Genomic DNA, 9,117 nt, shown 5'->3' with positions numbered 1-9,117 from the left:
CTAGAGTTGTAGATTAATAATCTAGAATTTATTCTGTGGTATTTATGATGTATAAGTCCGAAACAAATTATAAATTGTGATGATGTAAAATATACTACAATACTACATATAATATAGAGGAGTAGAACGTAACTCAGATTTATGCTTTCATAAGAAATGAAGTTAAAGATGGCATATTAAAATCGAGAAAGAATGAAGTTGCTTAAAATATTATAGAGCTTGTGATTCACAGCAAAAATGAGAAGAGGAATGGGAAAATAATAAGGCAGAGTGCTACATTTAATCATGGTAAATAGGTCACCTTTACTTTTAATTATATAAAAGCTAAAATTATAAATAAAATCTATAAATTTGCTGAACTGCCATTCTCTAAATACTTTTAATAGTCTTTATGCAACTGTTTTTATTACGAACCATTTCCAGTAGTTATCTAACTGCAGCTAATCAACATATTTGGTCGTCTTTCACCTTTTGCTATTCATATCAAAAGGCGAGTGCAATTCGAGACAGCTGTTGGTCGAGGCACCGACTCAATTTTATGGCAAATGCTTGAGTCGTTTTGGTCTTTTAGCATAGGCTAAGGCATTCAACTGTGAAACAATCAAAATTTTCGCCTGCATTGTCTGCCGAGAGTTGACAAATTTCACACGCACTCGCAAATGCCATAAAAGAGAAAAAGAAGAAGAAGAAAAAAACTGTATGAAATTGGGCTGGGCAATCAGTTGTTAGGGGAAGGTTACGTCAGTGGAGAGACAAACTGAAGAGACAAAAGCGAAATCGAGTCCGATGCCAAACAATGGGCAGAAGAAGCATTTGTCATAGATAACGGCTGCCTCTGCGAGAGGGGCGACAACCCTGACAGCCACTGACTATGAATCTTTCACACACTGCATTCACTATCTGTGCGAAAGAAATGTTATGTAATTAATACAAACGTATTGTGTGGCGGCAGCAGAAGGAATCGAGAACATTTTTCAGCCAAGTTCAGCCAAGATGCGATTGTCTCGCATTACATTTTATTTACACGGAAATGTGTCGCATGTTTGCCCAACACTGCGACAGGATGTGCGAATTGCTGCTGCTGAAAGCTGAAATTCAATTAAAGTAAAACAAAAACTTTCCGTGCGGCAACGTGCGGCAACCCTGGCGAAAGGAAAATATTTGCCCCGGCCAAGCGAGAAGAGACTTGAGTAAATAAATGCTTAACGGGCTGCCAGCTACTTTGTACTGTTTAATGAGGCAAAATGGGCGAAGAGATGCCGAAAAGATCCGCAGGCAAACAATTAGAAACAGGCTGACAGACGGATGGACAGACGGACAGACGGACGTACAAACAGAAGGACCTGAAACAGGACTCTCGCTCTTGATGCCCGCTGCTGTGGCATACGCTGCGGCTCAAAACTAAGTGGCACGACTTGAAGACTGCAAGACAGCGAAACCAAATTGCCAGACGTCGCCAGACGCCAATCACAAATTTCAGAGACTGTGCGCACCGCGAGGACCCTGTAGAAAATGTGAAGGGAAACAAGAGTATAGCATGAAAATGTAAGTGCTTTAGTCAGGTCTTTAGCATGCAGTGGTCGACAGTTAGTATTAACAGAAAGGTATTTTAAATATGACTGGATCTACCCTAAAATAGATAAAAACTCTCAGTGCTGTCGAGACAGTCGATAACTAACAAACTTATGATTGTAACGATAGGATATAAATAAAAAAAATATTTTAAAACTAGACCAACAATTGATAGTATATATGAAAATATTATAATTAACATTGAAGTAAAGTAAACGTTTATGGCATATTCTATCTTCTAGCTCGTATCTCCTATTCTCTATCCCATATGTTTAATTTTCCTTTTCTTCTGTGTTGCATCCTCTAACTTTTGTCTCCTGTCTTATATCATCTATTTTCTGTCTATTACCATCCATATTTCAACTTTCACCTGGCATATTCTATATTTTCTAACATTTACTCTCCATCTTCTATCATCGATCTACTATAATACCTTCCTTCTATATCTATCTATCATCCTCCATATACCATCTTTTTTAATCAAATTTTCAGTCGTCTCTTCAGCAACAACTCTTTACAACTCCTTTGCCATACTCTTTTGGCATGCCTCTTACCATGGCCAATAGCAGTTCCTACTGGGTCGGCAGCGCATCGGGTCCAGTTTTTGGGTGCCTCATCTTGTTGGCTGTGTAAACAACAGTTGCCATGCCGCTAAATCAGGCGTGTACAATTTCAGTATGCTGCATTTTATGCCACACATTTTGTTAATGTTTGCCCCTCCGCTATTCGCTTCTTCCTCAACTTCCACTTCATCTGGTGAGCTCGCACTCCCTATTTCTCGCTCTCTCTCTCACACACACTCTCTCTCTCTGTCTCACTCTTGTCCTCTGATCTTTGGACATGTCGGGGCTGTCGCCCTCGTCTCGGTCGTCGTCGAGTTTTTGGGAATGAAATTTCAAATGTTTGGCAGCAGATGTTTTTTTCATTTTCATTTATACGAAAATCGGCTTTTATCTTTAACCATTTCGTGCACTCAAAGGCTGGCGCTGATGCGATCTCAATATACAATGTATATATGTATGTATGTGTGTGAGCATCTTCCACTTCTCCTGCTCCTCCTGTTACCTTGCTCAAACCAAATTATGATAATGATAATGCATATTGTGTACCTCCCATAGCCTAGCGCGCTGCCCCGTAACTTCCTTTGTCTGCTCTGATCCTTTTGTGCTGCGCAGTCCTTTTCACACCACGCTTCGGGCCCGAAAAAGAAAGACTTGTCTAATGAGCCTGGCCCGCTTGCCGATGCTGCCGATGCCAAGCCTTTGATAAGGGACTCGCATCTAGCCGAGGGCTGGGCGCGTCTGATTTGTCATACAAATTATAGGAGCAGCACTCTGGGAATACTAGGGCTTCGTTCTCTTGAAATAGAGGCGTTGCCCCCGATGCTGGTTGCAGTTGCAAATGCACTCAAAATATTTTAAGCGGGGGCTGCAACGAATCAACTTGCCCTCAAATGAATTTGACAGCAGAAGAACAAGTAAGGGAAGTTAGGAGATGGACTTGAACGACTGTCTAATACTTGGCTTTAACTTAAGAATATTTTTGTTTTGGCTGGAAATTAAAATATGATAAATTTAAGGATAAGTCACGTTTAAGTCTCTATAAAGCTTAGGGATTTGCCGCACCTTCAGAAGGTGTAGTTATATAATCTCAATTTTTAATTTGAATAGACACATACATGTATTTAAATATTCCAATTTTCCTTTTTCCAGCAAAGCCCGAAAATTTTATAAGATTTTTAGTCAAACCTATATACCCTATTGCAACTGTCTGAGCGGGTAATTAAATTAGAAATGACATTTGCCAGACGTTAAGTTCTAAGCGCAGCATTTAAACATTTACACGCCACAATTAGGCTAAACAAATTCAAAGACTGACTGAATGAGTGAATGCAGCTGAAAATAGAAAGGGAAATGTAACGCATTGCAGTTCCGGTTGAGAGCGGAAGGAAACGCGTGCCGTACGCGTGTGAGACGAACCGAATCAATGGAAATAAGCCAATTTATGCGTGCTTGTGTGTGTGTGTGTCGGCCTGATATGCAGCAGCTGATAAACTGATAGACATGTGTGTATCATATATGTGAGAGTATGAAAGGACCCAGCTGCAAATGAAATTTGAGTCCTGTTTGCAAAAAAAAAAAAAAAGTTAAGAGAGAGCAAACAGCTGTGTCCTGCATTTGCATGCAAAATTGCAGCTGAGCTAATTAAATTTGCCTTTTTACAACAATTTTTATTTTTTCTTTTATTTTTTTTTTTTTTTTTCAGATTGTTGGCATTTTTCAGCTGGAAATTTTTGCGACTTTTTGTTGACACTTCCGTTTCCTGATGCAATTTAGCTGTAACCCAATGCTGTCACTGCTCTCACAAACATCCTTTCTAGCCATGGGTGTTCCTCTGCAGCTCTCTCGCTCTCTCTCTCATACTATTTGTCTCTGTCACTCTCTCACTCCATCTGTATCTGCAGCGATGTCTGGAAATTATTGGCATGCCTTTTAGCTATGGTCATGTCAACGTGGCCCACCCGCTTGGCCAACATCCTGTTCGCCTCCTCCTGGCGACATATTGAAATTTGTTCAAGGTAAATTCAATTTGTACGTCCTGCCGTTCGGTTGTGACAAAAGGCGTCGGCGTCTGTTTACTTTAATGAGTAAATACTGTACTGTAAAGTAGCATGACAAATTCCGCCTACAAAGACAAAGCATTCAGCACACTCGGCATCTCTGTATCTTTTGTGTCATTTGTAGCTTAAGTTGCGAATCTGCAGTCAGAATGTAATTGCCGATTAACATATGGCATTTGATGTGCATGCTACGTGCTTTGTCTAGTTGGTGTTCAAAGAATGCAGTTTGAGTTAAGAGATATAACAGAAGAACTAATAAGCTTAAGATAGAGAAGTCATAGTTTAAGCTACAGATACAAATGTATCTTGATTTAAGATAGGTGCGAAATTATATTTGAAATTTTTAGAATACTAAAATACTTATATGTAATATAATAAAATATGCAGCTGAGACTCGCATCAGTTAATCAACTATATATATTTAAATTGAGAGATGCAGAAAGAGTACTAATAAGCATAAGATTTACCAAGAAGATACAGATACAAAAGTATCTCTCTCTAAAAAACAATAAATACCTTAACATCTTGAACTACCGTAATTTCCATATGACATAGACGAAGATACTTGCGTCTTAGTATGCATATGCTTGATCAGTATCAGTATCAATAGACAAGTTCTCTCTCCACTCTCCTCTGATTCTATGCAAATTAATCACTCAATTTTAAAACTTGCTTCATAGCTACTCTACTACTAGTTTCTGTTCATCTATCTATCGAAATACAAGACGTTAATCTCCCTCTCTCTTTACTCTGCATACGAAAAGTCTTTTATACCTTTCGCTCTACTCTCGATTTGTATCAGCGAACATAAATCGATTCATCAGCTTAACGCTCTTCTATTTAACACTCTCGTAAAGTCTTAGAGCATCTTCTCTATTTACACTTAACATTCACATTTTATGGAGCAATTCTCGCCGCTTCTGTTATCAATTTCAATTGATTCTCAAAACTTTTGTGTTTATACCCAAATATTTTTGGCTAACTAAATCATTTGTATTACCTATAGAGGTATAGATATATTGTATCTATGGACACTATACCTATACACATACAATATTTCTTTAGAAATAGCGAAATTCCCAAAAATTTAGTTGGTTTAGACTAATTTTAACGATCAATTTATCAATCAGCCACATGTGCAAAGTATCTTGGCAATTATACAATGTATTTAACTTTGATCTACAGACACACACGTACATAACCATTAATTACATTGACCTTGCACACACACACACACTCGAGAAGGGAAAACAAGTTCATTAATGCCTGCCCTTAGCTATCAATAAGCCCTAATCTAATGTGTAATATGTGACCCACACAAATATGCATTTCTCGACAAAAAAGAAATAGAAACAGAAACCAAAAAATAAAATTTAATTCCCAAACATATTAATGGCATTTACAGCGCACGCTGTGCACAGTTTGTTGCCTCAAGTTCGGCTCCAAAAAAAGTATCGAACTTGATTTTGGGTTTTTGTTTTTTTATGATCATCGACCCATGGAAACAGAAACGTATACAGATACAGCTACGGATACCCACAACTACAGCCACAGGCAGTTATAAAGCTAGAGTTTGGAGCTTGGAGCTTGGTACAAGCCGCTTGGCCGGCACAAGCTAATGAAAAATCAATTTGATGCTAATGCAATGCAGGCGGCGGGGGCGCTGTCGCGGCGTTAGCGTTGTTTGAGTAGTTTTTTCTAACCGCCCCTCTCCCCCCTTACCCTTGCTTCTTCCTCTTCGTTTTTATTATTTTGTTTCGAGAGAGTGAGACGATTGAACAGATACGACAACTGTGCGAGATCAAAAGGTAAAAATGTTTTCAACATTTTTAGCAGCATCATAAAAATGTACATAGATCGCTTTGTTGTTGTTTTAGGTTTGCCCAAATAGCTCGAGTGGCCCTTTTTACTATACACACACACGCATGCACACACACACACACACAGAGATACGCTCAAACACATTCACGTGTTGTGCTATGCCTCGCAGCAATAAACAAACAAATGGCAACAAAATAAACAAATTGACTCGGACACAATTGCCCCCGCGCCAACCCTTTGACGCACTGGATAAACACATCGCCCGATAGATGCATATACATACATATATATGTATGCATATACAAATATATAGTTAGTTGAATGCGTATGGATGGATGAAAAGATAGAAATATTCTCGCGTTTAACGCAAATGTTGACCAATGGACGGCAAATGCGTTGCAGCTGAGGAGGCTGTGCAAACAATGACAGGCGTGGCACAGGGAATGATGAACTGAGGCATACCCCGTGGAAGAGATAGAAGCACTGGATTCGATATGAATTGATGGCAATCAATAATGTGAAATACTGAAGGTCGATGAGCAATGAGCAATGATGTGTCGTAATAATGCTATGAAAAGTTTACTGAGAATGAAAAATATTAAGCCAACTTAATTTTTTTTTAAAATATTTTGTTATCAGCTCATAAAAGTATTTTTATACATTTTTGTATACATGCAAAATGTTATTTACCTCAACCAAAAAAAATCCCATCTATTCAGATAGTTAAACCTAAATTAATTCTTCGAAGAACCAAGCCAGAAATGAGCGATAGTGATTTATCTATGAAACACTCATTTATATATATTTATATAAAACCAGTCAGCCTTCACTAATTTCTCTACATATTGGTTATACCTAGACAATGCTAAAAAAAAAAAAAAAAAAAAAAAAAAAAAAAAAAAAAAAAAAAAAATAATAGAAAATATATACTCATAAAGACAGTTTTATCTGTCTATATTCAAATTTAAAAATATCAAACCCTCTCTTCAAAATATCCCCCATTACAGGGTATTTCAAATTAACACCGACTGTCCAATGCGTTATTTGTAAAGCTGCACTTGGCCACGAAAGAGGAATGAAAGCATAGATAGATCTGTGAATGCGTTCGAGTATCCATTGTTTATATTAGCTAAATGCTATGCTAATGACAGCTGCGGCTACTCGTCTTGAATAGACTGACTATAGGCTAATCAAGCAGCTAATAATACGATTTGTGCCAATTACAAAACACAGGCGACGCGACGCATTGATTGTTGCCTTTCGGCTTAAGATTAACATAAATTTGCATTTTGTGTTCACAATTCCGAGTCAACTGGAGCTGAGAGACACGCCACGGAAATGCAAATTTCACAGTTCGTTTGAGACTTTGTGAAGTAAGTTTATATTTATGTTTTTCATTTTTGGACTCTAGCGGAAACATTTTAACCGGAAACTGTAGAACATTTGATAACAAGTTTGAAAAATAAAAAGAAAAAACCAAACGAAACTCAACTGAAGTTAAGAAACTCGATAAAGTTGCTCAAATTTCCGCTATCAAAATGAAATGTTTGTGGTTTGCGGCTCGTAATATGATAAGTATAAATGCCAACTCATGTGGCAGCCCCATCACAAGATAGACAGGTACAACTTACCCGAGTCCAAGTGTTGCATGCAACGTGACCACAACAGAAAATGTATAAAAAATGCCATGAGACAGCAACTTAAGTACTGCATGCAACGGACCAGGGCTTAGTGATGAAGGAGTCTCTACCCAAACGGCCAAACAGCCATCCAGCCATCCAGCCAGCCAGCTAGCCAGCCAACTAACCAAGCGAGCAACCAACCAGCTAACCATCCATCAACTTTGCCATGGCCGAAAACGTGTTGAGCGCTGGCCGCAGCGAAAAATTGAAAAGCATCTAATTGGTAATTATGACCAGAGCGCGTGCTTGTCAAAAAAAAAAAATAAAAAAATAAGAGAGAAGAAGAAGAAGAGGTGAGGAGCAACAAAACAGAACACAACATGCAGACAACATACACGAAAATAAAATTAAATAAACAGCTAAGCATAATTTGGTTGATCGACTTTGAGATACTCAAACGGCGGAGATAAAGTTAGATATGAACTGAAAGGTATTATTTTTTAAAATTTACAGTATGACTTAAACAATTAAAAATAAAATAATTTTACTATAGAAATAGTTTATATTCCTGAGCCCGAAATCTTAAGTAAGTCCTAAGCTGAGAGCTAACTGTAGACCTGTAGATATAAATTATCTGCCCTAGCCTAAAAAGCTCTTGCTCCACAAACTCTTCACATTAATCTAATTTTATATATCAAACTTATATATAAATATTTAAGAAAATAAAATATATAAACAGCCCATAAACTCCCCACACTTTCAAGCTAACCTTCAGTGCTATTTTAAGCTAACAGGGTATTAAAAAGGGTCGCTGTTTAAAGGGTAGGGTCAGACTGCAGCAACTGGCGATTCGGCTTCAAGTCTCGGCTAATTTGCGCAAGCGTATTGTATCTTATGATTAAGCCACATTTTGTCTGCAGGGCTATTGCCGAAAAACAGGCAACAAAATCGGAAATTATATGGCAGCCATATGCGTGTCTGAACAGATTGGTAATTGTCTAAAATGTGCAGACGCCGTGACTTTGATATTGGCTGAAAAGTTTGCTTTTACTTTTCATGCCAGCTCGAGTGGCGCTCAGCTGAGCTCAGCTCAGACCGCCGAGGGCTGAGATACAAGAGTTATTAGCCTAATAGCCATTAAGCTAATAAGGCTCAATCTTGGCCAAGATGCGTCTTGAATCAACATTTCAAAGCTTTAGTGTTTTTGCTTGTATTTGTGTTTGTGTGGACCCTCGACAGGAGAGACGCAAAGTAACTTCAAAATAATGGCAAATATTTGTGCTATTCGCTTTTATTCCATGGAGTGCCACTCGAATTGCAACAGAAAGCTGTACAACTTCCCAACAACAACAACAACAAGTCGGGGCCAAGACTGAAGTGACCCAACAGAGCAAGCATAACAAAAATTCAAATATTATTTGTTCTACGTTGCATTTTAATTAAATGCCTGAAAAGGCAGCCAACAAAAAACCCAAAAAGATA

This window comes from Drosophila arizonae, chromosome 5, assembly GCF_054131065.1.
Source record: "Drosophila arizonae isolate 15081-1271.41 chromosome 5, UAZ_ARI_1.0, whole genome shotgun sequence".
Taxonomy (NCBI): domain Eukaryota; kingdom Metazoa; phylum Arthropoda; class Insecta; order Diptera; family Drosophilidae; genus Drosophila; species Drosophila arizonae.
The sequence above is the reverse complement of the archived record's forward strand: the minus strand, read 5'-3'. Positions refer to the sequence as shown.